This window comes from Balaenoptera musculus, chromosome 1, assembly GCF_009873245.2.
Source record: "Balaenoptera musculus isolate JJ_BM4_2016_0621 chromosome 1, mBalMus1.pri.v3, whole genome shotgun sequence".
Classification (NCBI taxonomy): domain Eukaryota; kingdom Metazoa; phylum Chordata; class Mammalia; order Artiodactyla; family Balaenopteridae; genus Balaenoptera; species Balaenoptera musculus.
In genome coordinates this window covers 91,088,491-91,112,467 of record NC_045785.1, presented here as the reverse complement: position 1 = coordinate 91,112,467, position 23,977 = coordinate 91,088,491, and positions in this window count along the sequence as shown.

Genomic DNA, 23,977 nt, shown 5'->3' with positions numbered 1-23,977 from the left:
AAGCCCTAGTGCTGTGGTGTGAGATCACACACACACACACACACACACACACACACACACACACACAAGTACATATGCAAGAAACATATAAGTTTAAAATAATTTTTTAAATTCATTTAATTCTCACTTCAAGTATGTTCATACACATTAGGGTCAGTGTAAAGTTTATGTGTGTGAGTTCTTGAGCCAGAGAGCTAGGGCTTCAGTCACAGCTCTACCATTTATTACCTATGTGATCTTGGACAACTTGCTTACCTTTCTGAGATTCAGTTTCTCACATAAAATGGGAATGATAACATTACCAATCTAACAGTGTTGTTGTTGATTGCTAAATTTCTTAGCAAGTTCACTTAATAAATACTAGGTCTTTAAAAAATTTCTAGTTATTAAAACTAGAGCTATTTTCTTGATTGATATCATGCATTTGACTTTTTACAAGTTATTTTTATATGTGTTTTTCATTTGCTTTTATAAATGTGATTTTCTCTCCAAATTGTACTTTGCTCCTGCCACTTCATAAATTTAGTTTTCAACCTGTGCATCTGTAGCCTTGCTACTTCCACCCATCTCCCCCCACCCTACCACCACCAATTCTGTGTCCCAAACCTGACCAAGGGCATGTCTAGTATTTTTTCCTCTTCTGATACCAGTTTTGTGTTTCTTTTGAGGCATGGACATTTTTGGACACAATTTTACTTCTTGTCCCATGATTGAGACTGAGAATCAAGTTTATACCTACCTACCACTTCATACCCCATCCCCATTCTTGTCACTGAATCCAGGCTGCTTAATTTATGCACTCAGTAAACAGATAAGTAATCACCTGTCTTCTTCCCTGTGCCAGGCTCTGTGACAATTACTAGGGATCTTCACAGAAAGAAGACTCCCTGATTTCCATTGACCCAGCTACAAATCTTGCATTTTCATGGTATGGTTCTATTAGCCAAAAAAGTCCCCCTTTTACCTGAACCAGTTTGAGTTGTGTCTTTCACCTGTAACTCTAAATGTTCTGACTAATATGGGCCAACTTCATCATATACTAAATCCCCATATACACTAGAGCCCTGTCCTTTACCAATGTATTCTACTCCATTGATTTTTCCATACATACCAGTGCTTGAACTACATTGTTTTAATTACTGTAGTTTCAAAATATATTTCAATATGTTACTGGAAGAGTTTTCCCCATCACATATTAAAATTAAATTATTTGGGGATGTTTTATATGTTGATTTTACCAAATGAATTTAGATTTATTTTAAGTTAAAAAAAAAGCATAAAAAAGGAACAAGAACAATGAAATATATGTTGGTCTTTTATTGAGATAATATTAATTTATGTGTTAACTTTCAAAGAGTGAATCTTTACAATACTGAATTTGACAATACAAGAGAAAGGTATTTCTTTTCATTTATCCAAATTTTTATTTATAATACTTAAGTGAATTTTAATGTTTCTTCCATGCAGTTATATTTATTTCTAGATTAGTTATAATTAAATATTAATGTTATTTTCTGCTGTTATACATAAAATCTTTTCTTTTGTTATACGTCTTAACTGGTTATTATTTGTCTAAGTGAAGGGTTTTGATTTTTGTACTATTCCATATTAAAGAATTCTCATTTAAATTTCTGTTGTTTTCGGTTTCTAAGTTTACAAACTACCAGTACAAATAATAAAAAGTTCGCCTCCCACTTTATTTTCTTGTCTCATAACACTGATTGAACTTTTGAAATAATTTAAAACAGTAATGGTGATGATTGCCTTACTCTTGACTTTAGTATAAGTGCTCGTAATATTATACCATTAAGCATATAATGTTTCTGCTTTTAAAAAAAGTATATAGAGATGTATAATTTTTAAAATGCCTTTTTATATTATATGGAGAAGATCTTTATTTATCTGACTTCTTACTACGTGAATTATAATTGATGTAGTTTTTCTATGTTTCCTTTTAATGCTCTTTTAATCTTTATTTATGATCTTTGCATTAAAAGTAATAAGGAAGAATGGCCTACAGTTTTATGCTGGATAATAAATAATTTGGAAATATTTTTCTTTCTCTATGCTATGAAATAACTTAATGGCAGAAAATTAACTTTCTTTAAATAAATATACTTCATGAAGATAGTAACAAGAGCTTTTCCTCCATTATTTTAGAAAGAAAATATTATTCTATATTACATATAAACCCTAAGCCTGGAAACAAATTTCCCAAAATATAACTAAAATATGAACCTATATTAGAGTAACCAACTATTTGGTTAGGATTTAGTATGTCTAAAACACTGATTTCTGACCTCCAAGCATGTATATGGTTGTTAAAATTAGTTGCTTTTTATGCAGAAAAATATTTTCTTCCATTTTAATCACTTTTCTCACTTAAATTGCTAAATTTTCTTCAATGTTTTCTCAAAAGTTTGTGTACTAATTGCACAACATTAGACAAAAACATGTACATGTTTAAAGCATCATGGAAGACAAGACACAATGACAGAGAAAGGGTAACACTGAGTATGACACTGTTTTGCTGCTCTCAGCACCACCCATATCTACGTATGATTCTGACAGTATACCAGTTGTATTTGCATTGCAACTTGGGTCTTTTCCTGCACATCATTTTCATAAAAGTATTTTATAGAGTTTTGGGGATGAAAATATAAATATTTTCCATATAGCCATCAAACAAAGTTTTTCTATTGAGAGATAAACATATTCTCTGAAATTTAGATTAAAAACCAAGAGGCTTTATATTAGGAAAACATTAAATAGAAAGTTTTTGGAATATTTATTGTTTATTTATTTGTTTACTTATTGATTAATTGCATATTACCTTTCCTAAAGAATTCTCATTACTATAGATGAATTTCAGAATGTTTATTATTGATAATCTTGATTAAGACATTTTACACTATTTCATGTACCGACAAACAAAATCTTCTCAACAACCATATGTTAATTATCAGAGTCTTTAATAACTAACAAACTTCAACTTAATATTTAAATGTTATTAGGAAATAATAAAGATCTCTATAAATAGTGGTTCTAGCAAAGGAGCATGCTGACTTGTATGCCTTTGGGAAAAATGGTTATCTTTGGGAGGAGGCTTCGAGTAGCTTTAAGATATGCAAAAACGGATTGGTGAGGAAAGAAGAATATAGCCAGTTTACATTATCTATTAATTAATCCTGGTGATTTTTTAAGGTGTTTGAGGTGGATGCTAAATTTACTTCACATGCCTTTGATTACAATAGATTTTTGGCATCTGCATTTAACATTTGGCACTTTGACTCCTGATGAAGACCCAAAATACATGCTATGTAATAATTTTTATTGGGGATAGTTACACCTACAGAATTAAAAATAATGACATTTTAAAATTATGTGAAATGATATATGTAAAGAGCTTAAAATGAATTTCATTTACCTCAATTGTGAAAGATTTAAGCTATTTTTAACTGAGGACTACCACTTACATCTTAATTGCTACTATTGGTAAATTTGATATTTTAAAAAATTGTTTGATAGTTTGTAAGAACATATTACTATTTGTAGTAACTTCTTAAATGACAGCTGTGAAAAAAATTATTTTGAGCAGTTTATCTAAGATATGTTTATGTCCTTATGGACAATATGGAGCCAATGATCTTGATTTACAAATTGAAAAGGGGAGCAGTGTATGAAACAGCACAGTGCTTTTTAGCTTGGCCTCAGAGTTACAGGGAGCAGCATTGACTATGAAAGCTCACCAAGGGGCTTCCCTGGTGGCGCAGTGGTTGAGAATCTGCCTGCCAATGCAGGGGACACGGGTTCAAGCCCTGTTCTGGAAAGATCCCACATGCCGCGGAGCAACTAGGCCCGTGAGCCACAATTACTGAGCCTGCGCGTCTGGAGCCTGTGCTCTGCAACAAGAGAGGCCGCGATAATGAGAGGCCCGCGCTTGCCGCAACTAGAGAAAACCCTCGCACAGAAACAAAGACCCAACACAGCCATAAATAAAATAAATAAATATATTTTTTTAAAAAAAAAAGCTCACCAAGAGTTCTTCACAATTTACTCTTTCTTGCAGTTTCTTGAAAATTGTGGTTAAGTCCCTCTTTTCCTACTTATCTTGAGGATTCTCTGAGCTACAAACTACAGTGATTTATCTTTAAATTTTATTAGCACTATGAATTTATCTATTTAATGATAATTTATGCACATTTATTGTATAAGTCAGGATTGAATTGAATTGACAGAAACTTAAACTAAATTAAGTGGAAATAACATTTCCAGAGAAGGACTCTTATTATCTTTACTTGGGTCATATGCCTAATGCTGAACGAACTATTGTTGCCAAATGGATATGATGCTATGATGAGTCCCTACTGGGCTATTTGCCAAATTCAGAAAAGAGGTGGTGAGGGAGAAGTTGAAGACTTAAATATGAGAAAAAGGAAAAAACTCTTATCTAGCCTGGAATGTAATTTCTATGAGGGTAAAACTTTATTTTTGTTTTTATTTACTGTTTTATATTCAGTTCTTGGTAGAGTACCTGGCTCAAAATATATGCTCAATAAATATATTGAATGAATGAATGAATAGGCAACATATTCCCTAACACAGTTTACTATACTTGTGAGGTACTCTGTTATTTTCTAGGGAGACAATATTTGCTTTATCTTGAGGTCAATGATATGCTAAAGTGTTATTAAATACTGTGACTGTTTTGCATAATTCTATTAACATAAGTTGAGTTACTCCATAGTTCTCCAGTATACTTTGGTTTTCCGAACTGCACTGGAATCTCTTTTGAGAACAAAGCTGATGACTTTTGGAGTTCTCAATATGACAAATAAATTTTAGTTTGGTTGAATCAAGTTTGAATATAAAGGTGATGAAGATGAAAGTTTACTAATCAAATAAAGGGCAAATATGGTGGAATAAGTTCTAGTCCTGGTAAAGCTATATTTTTGTAGGATCTAATATACTCAGTTTTAAATTAGCTGCTTTATTATGTTTGCTAATTTTACCTTGTAAGTTATTTCTTCTGTAAGATCTAGAGGTATGATAGTGAATTTAAATGAAATTGCCAAAATTACAGAACACTTAAATAAAACCGTTTCATAGGTGATACTTTCAATTAAATTATATAAATGATTACAGCATGTAATTTAAAAATACAGTGTTCAAACTTTTTATCAGTATCTATGTTCTTTGAGAGTGAACTGTAGTCTATAAGACACGTGCTCCTTTTTCCATACTTCCTCTAACTTTCATCTAACCTCAAGTAAATGAGTATTCAAGTGACACCCAACTTCTATTTATGATGTAACTATGAATTAATTACACATGTAGAGATTAACTTTTGAGAGAATTTCTTCATTCAACATTTTTGTGCCTCCATAATTTTCTTTCTAATAACACTTTAATATTCTATTTTTTAGAATATTTTTATGGTAGTGAGATATGACATAACATTATTGCTAATTAATGCTTATATTGCATGGTACTAGGTATAATTTTAAATTCTTATTTTTACTTGGACTATACTGCTTTGATTAAAAATATTTTCCTAATATTATGAATATTTTATTCTTGAAAAAAATTGAATAGCCTGTTTATAAATGGAGATCAGAATCTTTTGGAGGGAGGCCTTTGGCAAGGCAATTATTTTACACAAACAACTGAATCCGTGGGAGGGGACCACACGAAGCCTGCATCCCCTTTTGAACCCTCAGTAGCATCCTCCAGGGAAAGTCACTGACTAAAGATTGTTTAAATGACAGCAGTAGGGTGCACAGTAACACTGCTCCTCAAAGGAAGCATCACCTTATCTGACCTAGTCTTGGAGTAAATCAGGCGCCTGCTTCAGCCCGTTGACGATAATGTCTCCAACCATTTCCTTTTTTTTAACATTCAGAGCCATTTGAGGACATCTTTTGTTTGTTTATTAGATCTTCACAGGATATATTTTGTTGAAAACTTAATATGAACTTGGTCTTTAGTTGGACCTTAGCCTTTGACAATATATGACTCTAAGGATTTCTACAGTTCTGTGATGTGTTGGTTCTTATGGCGTATGTCAATTTCCCCAAAGATGGGATCTCACAACGTGCTCTTATCTGCCTGAGCCATTTTGTAGAGTAAAAGGTGTCTTTTGGCTTTGCAATAAGTATTTAAAGGATTGCCCTGTTTATTTAATCTTTTGCAAGACATTATTTTTATAGTTATGTTGCTGTTGTTGTTCTTGCAGCTTCTTAATTTAAAGTACTGTAAAGTCCCATTTGTGAAGAGAGCCGTTATGTAGCTCGAAACCAATTACTTTGTTCAGTTTGTGCAAATGATCCTTTTGATGAAGTGTTCCAAATGTAAAGAGCTATGAAGAACATTGAGTTGGTTTTGATTATACAGCATGTTCAGTTGTGATTCTGTCCATCTCTTCACTGAAAGATCAGTGGTTAAGCATATGCTGTTAGCTGCCAGAGTCAACACTCATATTTTTCTTTCCATTCTGTGAGAAGAACTTCAAACGTTATTATTCATAAAAGACTTTACTGCAGCCTGTTGGTCTGGACTAAAAACACATTATTCCATGTCCTATTAAGAATTCCAACCTGGAAAGGTCAACAGTTAGGTTTATCACAGTGTTTATGGAGGCGCTGATTATTTACTTAGCACTGTAGAGTAACTGAGATTTTTTTTTTGAATTCATAAATTAGAATGTATTATTGTTACATTAATTAGCAGTATAAAATCATTATGATTTATCCATTAGAGCACATCTTTTTCATGGTTTTTATTCATTCTTCTGTATATAAAAGCAAACCAATGTTCTGAAAAAGTCACAATTATACATAAGTTGGTGAGTGATAGTATTCATTTCCCACATTTGTTTTCACTTTTATTTCAAAACATTTGCTTATATCATATTGAAAGCAACTTTCAAGCCAATAAATAATTTCAAAAAGAAAAAAAAAATCCTGATTGACTGTTAATCATGAAGTTCCTACAGTGTCTTATCTCGATTTATAGAAATAAGTAATATGGAAGGACATTTTTTGATAACTCACAATACTTTAGAAATACCTGATTTTTAATTTTGATTTTATTCAGTAATAAATAGTTAACAAGGATAGAGATACAGAACAGAGCAATATACTGTCATAGTATCCAGAGTTACCCAACCTGCAGAGTCTGAGGGACACAAGACTGCCTTCACTTCTGACAGCAACTGCAAGTTCAGGAGTTTTCCAGAACCACACTCAGTTTTGGTAATTTGCTGGAAAGACTCACAAAACTCACTGAAAGTTATTTTATTCAAGTGTCCATTTGTAGCAGAGAAAGCATGAAGAAAATCAGCCAAAGGAAGTGATGCAGGCATGTTTGGGATGGGTCCAAACATGGAGCTTTCCTCTTTATGTGGAGTTATGAATGATATTATCTCCTTCTGACCACAATGTGTGAAAATATGCACAGAGTAATGTTGACCAGAGAACCTCACCCGAGCCTTTAACATCCAGAGTTTTTATTGGGGTTCAATCACATACTGCCTGCATGACTGACCTTTAGTTTCTAGCTCTCTTGGAGATCAGGCTAATATCTTTAGTCTCCAATTCTTCCAGAGGCTAGAACTTCAACTTCCATAGTCCCCATTGAAAGTCACACTGTTAGACTGTCTTGTGGCCAAAGATCCTAGGCAAACAAAGAGCAGAATATTCCAGGAGGCTGGAGATCCCGTCCAATAGCTGAGGGCAAAGGCTAGATCTCTCTTTGGGTAAGGTTAATTCTTCACTATACACATAGATACCATTTTAATGTTCATTTTTGGTATGAAATGAGGCAGGGCAAAGGTAGAAAATACTTAGGGGAAAAAAGTTAGGGAGCTAGGAAATACTATCTAGGATCTTTTTGATGCCTTGAATTATAGAATTTAAAGGTAAAAGGGATATTAGTAATCAACTAATGGTCCAAAATTTTTTATTCACAATAAATTATTCTAATTTATTTTAGAAAATTTCAAGACATGGAAAACATTGGCTGTCACAATGTTTATGGAACAGTAACACCTAGGATTCTTTGTTTATGTCTTTATTTAGGCTTAATTATAATCATGTTGCCACTGTCATTCTCTTTTGGGACAATTTTAATCAGCATGAGGGTGTTCTTGATATTTTTCTTCTGGTGGTTCATGTCACTGAGGATTGCATTCATAAATGCTTATGGGGAAAGAATTAGTCTTCACTATGTAACAAAGACTCCAGGAAACTTGGAAATAACAAAAACAACAACAACAACAACAAACCAAGAGGAAACTAATGAAAAATAAAGATCGGTAGATAAAGGCCATTGGAATATAAGAATATGTCTTTATATTTCTATGAAATTCTTTAAATAAACAAAAGTTCAATGTTATATCATTGGCTGAAAGAATGCTTAACACTCAAAAGACACTAGCATTAGGAAACCAAAGTTGAATACTTAAAAATCAAAAGGCATTAGTTAGGAGACCTGAGCTCTAGTCCCTGTTTAATTAGAATAGCTGTGTAACTGTGGTCAAGCTACTTCTCTGAATCTAAGTGACATTAGGAGAAAATGAGAGGGTTTAACTTCAGTGGCTCTTACTTTTCTGGAGTCAGAGAGAGACCCCTTTAGGAATTCAATGAAGCTTTCTGCATCCTCTTTCTAAGAAAATGCACAAGTGCACTTATAGACAGCATATTCATACACCCTCAGTGAGTTCAAAGTATTTGACCCACATCCTGAAACCCAGTTTAAGAAATTCTAGGATTTGGTGATTTCCAAAGTATCTTTCAGGTTTAAAATCTGAAATTGTCTTATGTTACCTCAGAATCATAAATAAAATTTGGATTTTTAAATCAAATGGATACATACAGCATAAAATATTCAGTTGTTCTCAGACCCACCCAGCAGTACTGATCCAGAAACACTGGGATGGGATCCAGAAATCTGAGTTTTAACGAACTCTCTAGATGATGCTGTTATGTACTCAAGTTTGGGAGCCACCGGCTATAAGAATAAAGTGAGTAAGATTGAAAATAAAATATATGAAAGGCTAGATAGACTTGATGGCCCTAAATCTAGGGCAATAATGCCTTAATAGGGGGTACCAGGAATGTAAGGTTACCATCACATATGTTAACTAACTTTAGATAATTTCTTAGCATAATAATAGTTTATAAATCTGTAGTACATTGAAGTAACCAAATTGCTTTCAGATATCTTACCATATTGGCTTCTCATAATAACCCTCTGAGTTAGATAATAAAAATTTTGTTCCCAATATATAAGTAGGAAAACTCAAGATTTTGTCAAAGATCACGCAATTGGAGATGGTATTAGAACTTATTTTCTTTCTCTGGGACTTCTTATGACATGCCATGGTATGAAAAGACCCTTAAAAAAGAGACATTAAAATGTGGCACATTTTTATCATTCTACATCAACAATATTTCTAACTTTGATTATTAGTCTTAATATTAAGTGACATATTAAAGTGTATCAGAGGAAAAGACCTTTACTTGTTAGAACTTTATGATTTGCATCGTGTGATTTAAGAAAATTAATCTCTAAACCCGCCACATTTAAAGTTTATTTATTGTATTGTTGAGGTATTGTTCTAGTGTAAAACTTATATTGAAGTATAGATATTTCAAGAAAAAAAAGTATAGATATTTCAATTATTTTATAGTGTCTAATGAAAATTAGGTGTTCTCTCATTTCCTCTATATTACTCAGTTTTACTAAAGATGATTATTTTAATCTCCTTTAGCTATTTCTCCTGATATTTATTTTGCCCATGGCAAAATAAGATGTTTATAGTGCTTTATAAAAATAAATGATGAGTTTTAGATGTCGTAGAGAAAAACTCGGTTGTTTTCACTTACGTATATTAAACACAATATTTTCTGAATACTACTTCACTTCCGACACCAGATATGTGAGTTTTCTATACATCAAACAATCCTCTGATACCAGCTAGATGTCCTACAATTTAACTCAATTCTGACACTATCTACCTGGAGACAGCATGAGATCCCACAGGTTAAGCGTTCAGTCCCACAAGACTTCCCTCCTCCCCCTGCTCTACCCAATGCCAATTGAGAATTCAGATTGTCACCAGTGCCTCTAACTGACTGGCTATAAATTGGAGCTTCTCACATACCCCTTCTCTTCAATTAATTTGCTAGGATGTTTCACAGAACTCAGGAAAGCATTTTACTTACTAGATTACCGATTAATTATTATGAAAGAATAGAACTTAGGAACAGCAAGATGGAAGAGGTGGGAAAGGCAAGGTATATGGAAGGATGTGGAGCTTTCATGACCTCTCTGGGTGAGCCTCTACCTGTTCACCAACCTGGAAGCTGTCTGGAGCCTGTCCTTTTGGGGTTTTTGGAGGCTTCATTACATAGGCATGACTGATGAAATCATCGGACATTGGTGATTGATTCAGCCTCTAGCCCCTCACCCATCCTGAGCATGAGGGTGGGGCTAAAACTTCCAACCTAATTTGGTTGGTTCTCCTGGTAACCCACCCTCATCCTTAACTTATCTAGGGGCTTTCCAAAAATCACAACATTAACATAAACTCAGGAGTAATGTAAAGGGACTTGTTAAGAATAAGAAAAGACAACTTTATGGTTCTCATTACTTAGGAAATCCAAGGATTTTAGGAGCTCTGTGCCAGAAACAAGGACAAAGGCCAAATATATACACAGTTCTTATTATCAATCACAATATGACAGGGATTATTTATTAATTTCCTAGAACGGAATACAAGGATTTAGCTTTCTTATATTACCCACTCCCACTTTGTATTTTCCCTTCCTCCATTCTCTCCAAGATATATATTTGGAGTTAAATAAATTTTTAGTTAAGTCAGTATTCAGAATTTATTTGTTTATGCCTATGTGTATATTATTTACTCTTTCACTCAAAAAATATTTATTGTATGCTTATAATGTGCCATACTACTTTTTAGATAACAGAGGTAGTCCATGAACAAACCAGACAAAAATCTGTGCCTTTATTGAGGTTACATTTTAGTGAAAACAGACAATAAAAATGAACATGATTAACGAGTAAATTATTTGGTAAGTTTACAGAAGGCAAGTGCTAAGAGAAAAAAAATAGAACCAGTTAATAGGTATGGGGGTTGAGGATGCTTTCTGATTTTTAAATGGGGCCTTATTGAGAAGGTGACATATGGCAAATACTTGCAGGAAGTGAGGAGTGAGTCACTCAGAGATCTAGGGGATGGATGTTCCAGACCAAGAAAATCAGGCCAAGGCTCTAATGTGGAAGTGTGCCTGGTGTGTTCAAGGAAAACAAAGGGACAGTGTTGGTGGAACAGGAAGAGTGAGGGAAGGTAGCAGGAGTTGAGGTTAGAGATTCAGCAGAGGGCCATGTTGTGCTGGGCCTTGTAGGCCATTGTAAGGACTGTGGCATTTACTCTGAGAGAGATGGAGAGCCTAGTATTTTGAGGTATGGATTGATATGTTCTGCTTTATGTATTAATCAGGATCACTTTAGCTGCTCCAGTGAGAGCAGATCATAGGGGGAGATTGTTTGAAAGCAGGGAGACCAATTAGGAAGTAATTGTAAGAATCTATGCAGGAGAAGACGATAGCTTAGACCAAGGTGGTTAGGATTTTGAGAAATGGTGATACTATGGGTATATTTTGAGGGAGAGTTAAAACCTACTACACTGATCCATGTAATACATTCACACTTATTTTCTTGAACAATTTTGTTTTAATACTTTCTCCTTTTGTGTTAGGTCCTTGGTTTTGTATGTGTCTATGAAAAATTCATAAGAAACTTTCTTACTTAAGTATAGATTCCCCCTCCATAATAGAAACACATCAAATATTCTATTTGACCTATTTTTAGTGGGTAAGATGAAAGTATCCCTCCTGTACCTCTCTCTCCTCTTATTCCAATTTAGGTTCGGTGATCTCTAGGCCTGATACACTACTATTATCCGTCACTACCAGCTTTTGCTTCTTTAACAGGTTGAGATGTTTGTTTTCTTGGTATCATGGCTTTATCTTTCTTTATTTCTATCTTTGTCTAGTTGTGTACCTCTTCCAAGAAAAACAATGCATTGGAGATAAATTTTGGGGACGTTGCATGTCTGAAAATGTTTTCATTATACCCTCATGAATCTTTTATATTTTTGACTGGTTAATCTAGATAGGTGTGATGGTTAATTTTGTGTCAACATGGGTAGGCTATGGCACCCAGTTGTTTGGCCAAACACCAGTCTAGATGTTGTTGTGAGTTATTTTTTTAGATGTGATTAATATTTAAATCAATGACCTTTGAGTAAAGCAGATTTTCCTCCATAATATGGGTGGGCCTTGGAGAAAACTGGTGCTTCCTCCAGCTCTTGGATGTAGGGTTCTAAATATGTACACTATTTCAAACTTGTTTATTGTGAATTTTGGATCTTTTCTATTCTTTTTTCCTGTTGAATATAAAAGTAATGAGAAGAGATATGTTAAAATCTCTCAATATGTCACTAGTTTAATCTGTTTCTCGTTATAGTTCTGTCAAGCTTTGTCCTCATTTATTTTGTGGCTATGTTATCTGGTATATTTTGCTTTACACTGGTAGATTAAAATTTTTAACGTGATGGAGTTTTCCTTTATATCCATAACAATGCTTTTTGCTTTGAAGTTTATTTGTTTAATAGTAATAGAGCTGGATACGCTTCACTTTTATGAACCTGGTCTATATTTTCAAATTTTCTATGACTTTATGTTTTAGATGTAGCTTTCCCAAGCAGCCTATATCTAGATTTAGTTGTTCAATACACTGATAAATTTTGACTTAACTGTAACATTCTGTCCATTTTACATTTGCTATAATCATTAATATTTTTATTTCTATCATTTGTTTTTTCCTTTTTATTTTTCCCAACTTTCCTTTCCTTTACTGTCCTTCCTTGCTTTCTTTGAATTGATTTATTTTTTATCTTTCCACATGCTTGGTTTCTTGAATAAATGACCATCCGTTCTCTTTGGGAATGGGCGAGCTGGAAGCATTAGAATACACTTGCATAGTATTAATGGGTCCTTCCTCATGGGTACCTGTCCTCTCCTACGTTCATTGGATTCTGGGTCTGAAAAATGGTTCATATTCAGAAATTGGGCAAGGATGATAATTTTACTGAGGAAATGTCCACAGGCTCATTCATCCTTTTTTTTTTTTTTTTTTTTGGTTGTATAAACTAAGCAATACTCTTTTTGGCTCCTCATCTATCTTGTCTCTAGGAACATCTGGTTTCCAATCAGACATTACTGCTATTCATGATAAATATGCTCATCCTGCTTCTGACTGTTAGTCAATATCACCTGGACTCTATTATTTCAAAATCCTATCAGCTCTGTTGATACTAGGATTCTACATCTATAACAAGCCTGGCTATAGATACAACTACCACTCTCAACGAGGGTGATACCTTCTCACTTTTATCATTTCAATAAATGGAGCTCTTTCATGGAGCATAGCTGGTTCATGAATTTCTGGTCTCATGCATCTTCTTATCCACTCTAGCATGCCCAATTTTCTTGAGCCTTTTGATCCCTTCTTCCACCATCTGCTATGGTAGTTCTAATATTTCTACATCACTTACGGTGTGCTATCACTTTTTCCAAGTTTCAAAGAGCCATCTAAGCAATGTGTTAGCATAGTCTCCTAGAGTTCTTGCCCAAGTGTTTTGTCCTGCATCTCAGGAAATTGCTCCCATTTTGAAAAGCTATGCTTTATTCAATTTTATATTGTGTCCTTGATCTAGCGTACTCAGTATCCATTACATATATTAGCTTATTGTTCTCTTCCTCCCTTAGCAGGCCTAGTACTTCCCCACCTGGGTGACTTGTCCAAAATCATTGATCTAATGGGTAAATGAAGAGAGATGGAGAACAGATGCTCCTGTAGGTATGTGTTGTTTTGCAAGACAAAGTTTTCTGTATCATCTTTAATATAGAAGATACTAGCCTTTAATAGGGAGGAGTGGGTTACTTCTGCAGGATGTTTCAGGGGAATCTGGAGATTCAATATATTCACAGCATCAGTCCAGAGAGTTCAGTCCAAATCTCAGTGTCCTACATCTCTCTAATTAAGGACCTGACCTTGGCATAACAGACTAGCTGGCCTTGACAATGCAAACTTCTCTTGAACTCTGCTAACCTTACAATTAAGTTCTAGGCCTCATCCACAGCATTTCTCTGCATTCCCATGACAGGAAATTAGAGACTCTTTATATAAAGCCCAAAAGGCCCTCAATCCACACTTTGCCTTCAACTGGTATTTAATAACCCTTAGACTTTTATTGTTTTTCACTAGTGCATCAATATTGCCCAGCAATACTCATCTGATTCTATAGTCCTTGTACTTATTACTCCCACTGCCCCTCTCAAACACCTACAGTACTGAAGTTGCTGGTGCACCCTTTCATTTGATATTCCATCCCAGATCATCACTAGTAAAAATGTTAAAAATGGCACTGATATGGCATAACACGAGCCATCAGTCATCCACTTACCACTAGTGATGGTTCCTGATTGCCAGCCAGCCAATGATGATCTAGCTACAAACTTCTACTAGGGTCTGCTTCTTAGGATCGTACCTCATATCAATTGCCTTATTTTTCTTTCTCAGGATACAGGCTCAGACATGGAGACTGAGCATGAGATATTTATTTTGGAGTGTGGTTTGAGTTATCTACTTCTACATAATAAAAAACCTTAATGGCACAAGAAATACAACATTTTATTATTTCTTACAGTCATATGGGTCAGGAATATGGGCAGAACTTAGCTAAGTGATTCTTGTGCTTCATGTGGAGTTGACAAAAGTCACTTGGGTATGTATTCACCTGGCAGCTGAACTGGTCTGCAGATCACTCACATGCCTGATGTCTTGGCAGAGAGGGCTGGAAGGCTGTTTAGTTGAGCTCTTCTCTCCTTCCATATAATCTCAGGACCTCTTAAGTTTCATAGTTCTCTTAAAGACTGGGCCTAAACTGGCAGTGTCCCTTCCACTGTAGTTTTTTGGTCAAAGTAGTCATAGGTAACTTAGGTTCAAGTGGGAGAAACATAGACCTTACATCTTGGTGGTAAGAATGTCAAAGGATTTGTGGCCATCTTTAATCTGCCACAAATACTCTCAGGAACATGGCATATTAGGGAACCAGAGGAAGCAGGAATGGGCAGCGGGAGAAGTTAAACTGAAATGCATTTGCAACAGCGGCCTCAACTTATCCCATTGTGAGTTCTGAAGCTAGAATGACCATTTGAAGTTGTCCTGAATTATGGCAGGCAGGTCAAGTTTGTATATGGCTACCATGGGCCAGTCATTTGATATGGACTGTTCCTGAGGAAGGAAGGCATGTAACTTTTGTTGAGGAAGCTCTCTTTGGCCTAGGGCAATTCTCAGAGAGAAATTCAGTTGTGAGCCATTATCAGCCAACACTCCTGCCAACTAAGCAACACTGTCATGAAGGGGCCATCTGGGTGGTGCATCACAGATTCCATTACATATGTCAGGAAATAAATTGAAGATGCAAACAATATTGTTATGGTCTAAATACATGAATTAAAAATAGCAAGTATCAATAACACTGAAAATTAAAATACTGATGAAGAAAAGGTTTGAGATAATTGCAAGACATGCATTTTATAAAAAAGATAAAGATGTTAAAGAAGAGATGATTCAGTAAAGTATAATTAGTATCGCTGAAGGCAGAACCCAATCAATGGAACAGAAAATTATTTCTAAAATATATATCAAGATAAAATTAGGAAAGAAATGGTTCTGATGAAAAAGTGAAAAGAGCACATGGTATGCAAGGAAATTTTGTCATAAGCTGCTGAACATAAAGACATATTCTTTTTAAACTTCTGCATTTCAAAAGTAAAAATAAAATTCTTTATTCTAGTAAATGGAAGATTGAACTGTTTCCCATTTTCTTCTTATAAAAACAACAAGGCAAGTAAAAACCCCCTGCAATTTCTTTTTATATTGAAACTAGAAAACAGAAATGCCCCATAGATTTTAAGTGTAAAGGCTGCTAAGGATTGCAAGGCATCACGAGTCACTTGGGGGATGGAAAGTAGCAAAGTCCTCCAGGAGCAACAGGTTTCTGGAAAGGCCAACATGAAACAAGGGCTGTGGGGTCTGGAGAGGACAAAACAGAAACTGAAAAAACAAATGAGTCAAAGAGCATAAAAGAAATGTATAGAGGGAATTCCCTGGAGGTCCAGTGGTTAGGACTTGGTGTTTTCATTGCCAGGGCCCGGTTCAATCCCTGATCTGGGAACTAAGGTCCCATAAGCCGCACAGCACAGCCAAAAAAAGAAATGTATAGAATAGAATAATGGATAAGTGGTGATATGTCTTAGAAAATCCAGTAAAAACACACTCTCTAGAGGAAACTTCTGCAGTGACTGGACAAATAAAATCTAGTTTATTCCATAGTAAGAAGTAAAATTGGAGCTGGCTCAGCATTGACACAAAACTACCAGAAGAAATAAAGTGGGAAAGACTTTCCCAAAGTATACCTCACGAAATAAGAAAGAATAGATGAAAGTTCTGACCAAATATTTTATCATGAACTTAAAAGTAAAAAAAAAAAAAAAAGGGCTTCCTTGGTGGCGCAGTGGTTGGGAGTCTGCCTGCCAATGCAGGGGACGCGGGTTCGAGCCCTGGTCTGGGAGGATCCCACATGCCGCGGAGCAGATGGGCCCGTGAGCCACAATTGCTGAGCCTGCACGTCTGGAGCCTGTGCTCCGCAACAAGGGAGGCCGCTACAGTGAGAGGCCCGTGCACCGTGATGAGGAGTGGCCCCCACTTGCCGCGACTGGGGAGGGCCCTCGCACAGAAACGAGGACCCAGCACAGCCATAAATGAATGAATAAATAAATAAATGAATAAATAAAAATTTAAAAAAAAAAAAAAAAATGAAATAATCACTCCTACGAAGGGAAACCCCAAAGTGAAAACTCAACGTTTTGGGGAAAATGTAGTGAGAAAACAGGAAATGATGAAATGTACATTGGCAAACTAAGGGAAAAAGTAGGAAGAACAACAACAACAACAACAAAAAATAAAACACAGAAATGAAGTCAAAATTGACAGTAGCACAAAGTAACGTAGTCATTGAGGATAATATAGAAAGAGGTCTAGAATATAGAATGAGAAAAATGACCAAAATAAAATAAAAATACAGTGGAGTTAAAAAAGATTAAAGGGGAATGGTTAGATATGCAAGAAAGGCAAAGGAGATCAAATACACATAATTGGAGTTCCCTAAGAAGAAAGCCAAAATAATGGAACAGAATATAGAAACATATAATTCAAGAAAACATTGCTTAAATAAAAGAAGGCTTGGATGTACGTTTTTGAAAAGACCTGTTGTATGCCAGGGAAATGTGAACCAGAATGGTCAATAATGAGACACAGTTTGAAAGCATTGTTTCTTAAAGACAAAGAAAGAATCTTTTGCAAAGATAAGGCAAAATATCAATTCCTTTAGAAGAGAAAAAACAAATCAACCAGATTTCGTGTTTTCCTTAGCAGTGTTCAGCGTCAGAAGGCAGTGGAGTGATATTTATGTGATAGGCAAGGCAAAATGTATAAGCCAAGGATTATATGTCCAGCCAAGTTGTGCTTCAAGTGAAAATTCAACAGACAAATTGTTTTGAACACACCAAGCACTCAGGGATTATTGCTCTCAAAAGTCCTTGCTGAGGAAACTGTAAAACTGCTTGCAGGTAAACCTCAATCAAACAGGGGGTAACTGGAAAGCAATGGCAAAGTCACGAATTTTGAATGTAAATATTTTGTTTAGAACCAAGACTAAAGGAAATGTGGAGCTGAGGGTGACAAACCAAATATAAACTTTATATGTTCTCACAATGGAAAAATGCTAACTACTCACAAAATGAGACAGGAAAAGAGAAAGAAGGTGAAAAGGAGAGCAAGTCTCTTACCACTTCAGAAATATCTGGTAGTCAAAGAATATCATTTCAAATTTATAAAATTAAGTAATAGATAAATAAGCATACTGAATCACACAAATGTATACTGGATTACCTATTGTCAAACTGGCATTACTGCTACTGTCTAAATCTAAAAATTGTTTCCCAGCTTCATCTTCATTCTATGGTATCTGAATGAAGAGTTAGTACAGTTGTTCAAAGACAGGACCTCCTAGAGGGTGTAGAGTACAAGAAGGAAGGAGAAGCCATTTATTTTGGAAGGTCATGGTGGTCAGACATGATGATCATATGCAGACATACATCATGGATCTTAGTTTATTCTTATCCTCTTTCTGCTCTGAGTCAAAGTGTTTCCTAAATCCCTGGCATCTTGACCACTCCTGGTTCAGTGCTCACTACCAGAGCCATGGCTGTGCACATTCAGAGGTAGCAGTACCACAGAGGCAGCAGTTTCCTTTGACTTCCATGATCATCCCCATTGCAGACCATATTGTAGACAGATATGCATGGCTGCTTGGATTTTTCTCACAAGTTCAGAATTTCTCCTGTATGCCAGTGCTTCAGGCAGCTGTGATTGGAGACTGTTTCTCTGATCCTCCAATTCTCCCTTTCCAGACCTTTACTTCCCTGGATCCTCTCACACTGGCATAAATTCTAATTCCTAAATTAAACCTCTTACTGATATAATTCTTATAATGCCTTTGGCTTAAGACTGGTACAAAAAGTAAATGATAAGCAAGGTAACTTTATTGACAAACAAAAATAAACTAGGCAAATACAAATTTAAAAGAACAAGTAAGAATTATGATTTTAATATCAAATAAATGGAATTCAGACCCAAAAGTATCAAACTAGATGAGGAAGGAAAACTTTTTATGCTAAAGGTTTTTATTTGAAATAAATTTTTGAATATATATGCACAAAATAGCACAATAGCACATCTTAAATTATTTTCTATTTCAGCGGCAGTTCTTCCAGTATTTTCCCATTAAGCATGACAGTCGATTTGAAAGAGAGATAGACAGTTTTGTTTTTTTTTTTAAACATCTTTATTGAAGTATAATTGCTTCACAATGGTGTGTTAGTTTCTGCTTTATAACAAAGTGAATCAGCTACACATATACACACGTTCCCATATCTCCTCCCTCCCGCATCTCCCTCCCTCCCACCCTCCCCATCCCACCCCCCCAGGCGGTCACAAAGCACCGAGCTGATCTCCCTGTGCTATGTGGCTGCTTCCCACTAGCTATCTATTTTACATTTGGTAGTGTATATATGTCCATGACACTCTCTCACCCTGTCACATCTCAACTCTCCCCCTCCCCATATCCTCAAGTCCATTCTTTAGTAGATCTGTGTCTTTATTCCCATCTTGCCACTAGGTTCTTCATGACCTTTTTTTTTTTCCCTTAGATTCCATATATATGTGTTAGCATACTGTATTTGTTTTTCTCTTTCTGACTTACTTCACTCTGTATGACAGATTCTAACTCCATCCACCTCATTACAAATACCTCCATTTCATTTCTTTTTATGGCTGAGTAATATTCCATTGTATATATGTGCCACATCTTCTTTATCCATTCATCCGATGATGGACACTTAGGTTGCTTCCATGTCCTGGCTATTGTAAATAGAGCTGCAATGAACATTTTGGTACATGACTCTTTTTGAATTATGGTTTTCTCAGGGTATATGCCCAGTAGTGGGATTGCTGGGTCATATGGTAGTTCTATTTTTAGTTTTTTAAGGAACCTCCATACTGTTCTCCATAGTGGCTGTAGCAATTTACATTCCCACCAACAGTGCAAGAGGCTTCCCTTTTCTCCACACCCTCTCCAGCATTTATTGTTTGTAGATTTTTTGATGATGGCCATTCTGACCGGTGTGAGATGATACCTCATTGTAGTTTTGATTTGCATTTCTCTAATGATTAATGATGTTGAGCATTCTTTCATGTGTCTGTTGGCCATCTGTATATCTTCTTTGGAGAAATGTCTGTTTAGGTCTTCTGCCCATTTTTGGATTGGGTTGTTTGTTTTTTTGTTATTGAGCTGCATGAGCTGCTTGTAAATCTTGGAGATTAATCCTTTGTCAGTTGCTTCATTGGCAAATATTTTCTCCCATTCTGAGGGTTGTCTTTTTGTCTTGTTTATGGTTTCCTTTGCTGTGCAAAAGCTTTTAAGTTTCAATAGGGCCCATTTGTTTATTTGTGTTTTTATTTCCATTTCTCTAGGAGCTGGGTCAAAAAGGATCTTGCTGTGATGTATGTCATAGAGTGTTCTGCCTATGTTTTCCTCTAAAAGTTTGATAGTGTCTGGCTTTACACTTAGGTCTTTAATCCATTTTGAGTTTATTTTTGTGTATGGTGTCAGGGAATGTTCTAATTTCATACTTTTACATGTACCTGTCCAATTTTCCCAGCACCACTTATTGAAGAGGCTGTCTTTTCTCCACTGTATATGCTTGCCTCCTTTATCAAAGATAAGGTGACCATATGTGCGTGGGTTTATCTCTGGGCTTTCTATCCTGTTCCATTGACCTATATTTCTGTTTTTGTGCCAGTACCAAACTGTCTTGATTACTGTAGCTTTGTAATATAGTCTGAAGTCAGGGAGCCTGATTCCTCCAGCTCCATTTTTCGTTCTCAAGATTGCTTTGGCTATTCGGGGTCTTTTGTGTCTCCATACAAATTGTGAAATTTTTTGTTCTAGTTCTGTGAAAAATGCCAGTGGTAGTTTGATAGGGATTGCATTGAATCTGTAGATTGCTTTGGGTAGTAGAGTCATTTTCACAATGTTGATTCTTCCAATCCAAGAACATGGTATATCTCTCCATCTATTTGTATCATCTTTAATTTCTTTCATCAGTGTCCTATAATTTTCTGCATACAGGTCTTTTGTCTCCTTAGGTAGGTTTATTCCTAGATATTTTATTCTTTTTGTTGCAATGGTAAATGGGAGTGTTTTCTTAATTTCACTTTCAGATTTTTCATCATTAGTATATAGGAATGCAAGAGATTTCTGTGCATTAATTTCGTATCCTGCTACTTTACCAAATTCATTGATTAGCTCTAGGAGTTTTCTGGTAGCATCTTTAGGATTCTCTATGTAGAGTATCATGTCGTCTGCAAACAGTGACAGCTTTACTTCTTCTTTTCCGATTTGGATTCCTTTTATTTCTTTTTCTTCTCTGATTGCTATGGCTAACACTTCCAAAACTATGTTGAATAATAGTGGTGAGAGTGGGCAACCTTGTCTTGTTCCTGATCTTAGTGGAAATGGTTTCAGTTTTTCACCATTGAGGACAATGTTGGCTGTGGGTTTGTCATATATGGCCTTTATTATGTTGAGGAAAGTTCCCTCTATGACTACTTTCTGCAGGGCTTTTATCATAAATGGGTGTTGAATTTTGTCAAAAGCTTTCTCTGCATCTATTGAGATGATCATATGGTTTTTCTCCTTCAATTTGTTAATATGGTGTATCACGTTGATTGATTTGCGTATATTGAAGAATCCTTGCATTCCTGGAATAAACCCCACTTGATCATGGTGTATGCTCCTTTTAATGTGCTGTTGGATTCTGTTTGCTAGTATTTTGTTGAGGATTTTTGCATCTATGTTCATCAGTGATATTGGCCTGTAGTTTTCTTTCTTTGTGACATCTTTGTCTGGTTTTGGTATCAGGGTGATGGTGGCCTCGTAGAATGAGTTGGGGAGTGTTCCTCCCTCTGCAATATTTTGGAAGAGTTTGAGAAGGATAGGTGTTAGCTCTTCTCTAAATGTCTGATAGAATTCGCCTGTGAAGCCATCTGGTCCTGGGCTTTTGTTTGTTGGAAGATTTTTAATCACAGTTTCAATTTCAGTGCTTGTGATTGGTCTGTTCATATTTTCTATTTCTTCCTGGTTCAGTCTCGGTAGGTTGTGCATTTCTAAGAATCTGTCCATTTCTTCCAGGTTGTCCATTTTATTGGCATAGAGTTGCTTGTAGTAATCTCTCATGATCGTTTGTATTTCTGCAGTGTCAGTGGTTACTTCTCCTTTTTCATTTCTAATTCTATTGATTTGAGTCTTCTCCCTTTTTCTCTTGATGAGTCTGGCTAATGGTTTTCAATTTTGTTTATCTTCTCGAAGAACCGGCTTTTAGTTTCATTGATTTTTGCTATTGTTTCCTTCATTTCTTTTTCATTTATTTCTGATCTGATCTTTATGATTTCTTTCCTTCTGCTAGCTTTGGGGTTTTTTTGCTCTTCTTTCTCTAATTGCTTTAGGTGCAAGGTTAGGTTGGTTATTCGAGAAGACAGTTTTCATTTTAAGGAAATATTAATCTATTACTAACTTTGATTTTACTTTAAAAATCACAAATGATTGCTGAATTTTGTCAAATGCTTCATTAGAATCTATGGAGGTGATTGTATGAATTTTCTCCTTGGAGTTATCACATGATTAATATTGATCCATCTGTGTATTCCTGGAATAACGCCACAGGGTCATAATTCTTTTAATGTGGTGCTGGCTTCTTATTGTATTTTAGTATGGAAATTTGCATCAATATTCATGACTATGTTTAGTCTGTATTTTTTGTTGGTTAAATTTCTGTTAAGTGTTGGGATCAGTTATATACTTCTTTCTTATAAATATTTTAGAATTATGGAAATATTTTAAAATTTAAAATATTATATTATCTAGTCTTTAAATTTTGAAACTGATTGGATCTTTAGCTTTTTGGAGGAATAAGGAAAGTCTTTTCATTTATGGAAATTAATCATTTTGTGTTACTTTCTCTTGGAATTTATTTTGTAAAATTTAATTTTTCTAGAAAATTACCAGTTTTATCCATACTTTCAAATTTATAATGGAAATATAAAATATCGGGTCAGGTTGAAGACCTTAAACTTTGAAGAGGTACAATGTTATGGATGTGTGATTTTTACGTAGTTATGTTGACTCACATAGGTAGAAGTTTAGAGAAAGAGAAATTTACATTGATGTAAAGTTAGGAGTTTTTAATTGAGACCCTTGTCTGTGGAGGTAAAGGGAAATTAATGCATTTCATTGAATACTTCCTTCTCACTAAGAAAGGCAATAGAAAAAAGAGAAGATGTAAAACGTTCATACTGTAACCTTTACAGCATTTCAGAGGCTGAAGAGATCACTTGGGGCTGGGGTAGTCAGAAGGCTTAATGGGGGAGGCAAATCCTACATGAAAGGCAGGATTAAAATTGACAGACTCTGGGTCTGGAGACAAGAATGAAAGCGCCTTTTGTGACAGTATGGAGGTAGTGTATAGTAATGCTTCCACTGACATTTGTTGAATGAATAAGTGTATGCAGAAATATGTGATACTACATAAATCAGGAGAAAAAGAAAATTGCAAGGGAGGAATGGTTAAAAAGTCGAATACCACGCACAGATCATATAAGATGGCCACAAAGCACCCGCTGGATTCCCCAGTTAGGAACTGTTGACCATGGAGACAGACATTTTAATGAATCAGGTTTTAGTGAGTCGAAAATGAGTGTGCTGAGAAGGAAAGTAGAGAGTAAAGAGATTAGAAATAAAGAGCAGCCTTTTGTTTGTTTCTTTGTGTTTGATTGTTAATGTGGGAGAGATTGAGCACATTTCTGGCCTGTAAGGAGAGAATTAGCTGAGGGAACAGATTTAATGACATGAAGAGAGTAGTTCATGATGGAGCCCACAGGAGGAAAGATAGACCTTGGGCAGAAGCAGGGAAACCTCCTCTGAGAATGGAGTTAACAGTAGGGATGACTGAAGTTAAATCTGATGGTGAGATCTTATAAAAATTGAGGACATTCTGCTAGAGTAGTCTTATTTACAAAATGGAAAATGGGGACATTTGCTGAAGGAGGGGAGAAAGTGGTGGTATTTGAGAATAATGAAATTTGGATAGATTAAAATGAAAGTGGGACTGAGGAAGCTGACTCAGTTCTAACTCAGTTTGAAGAC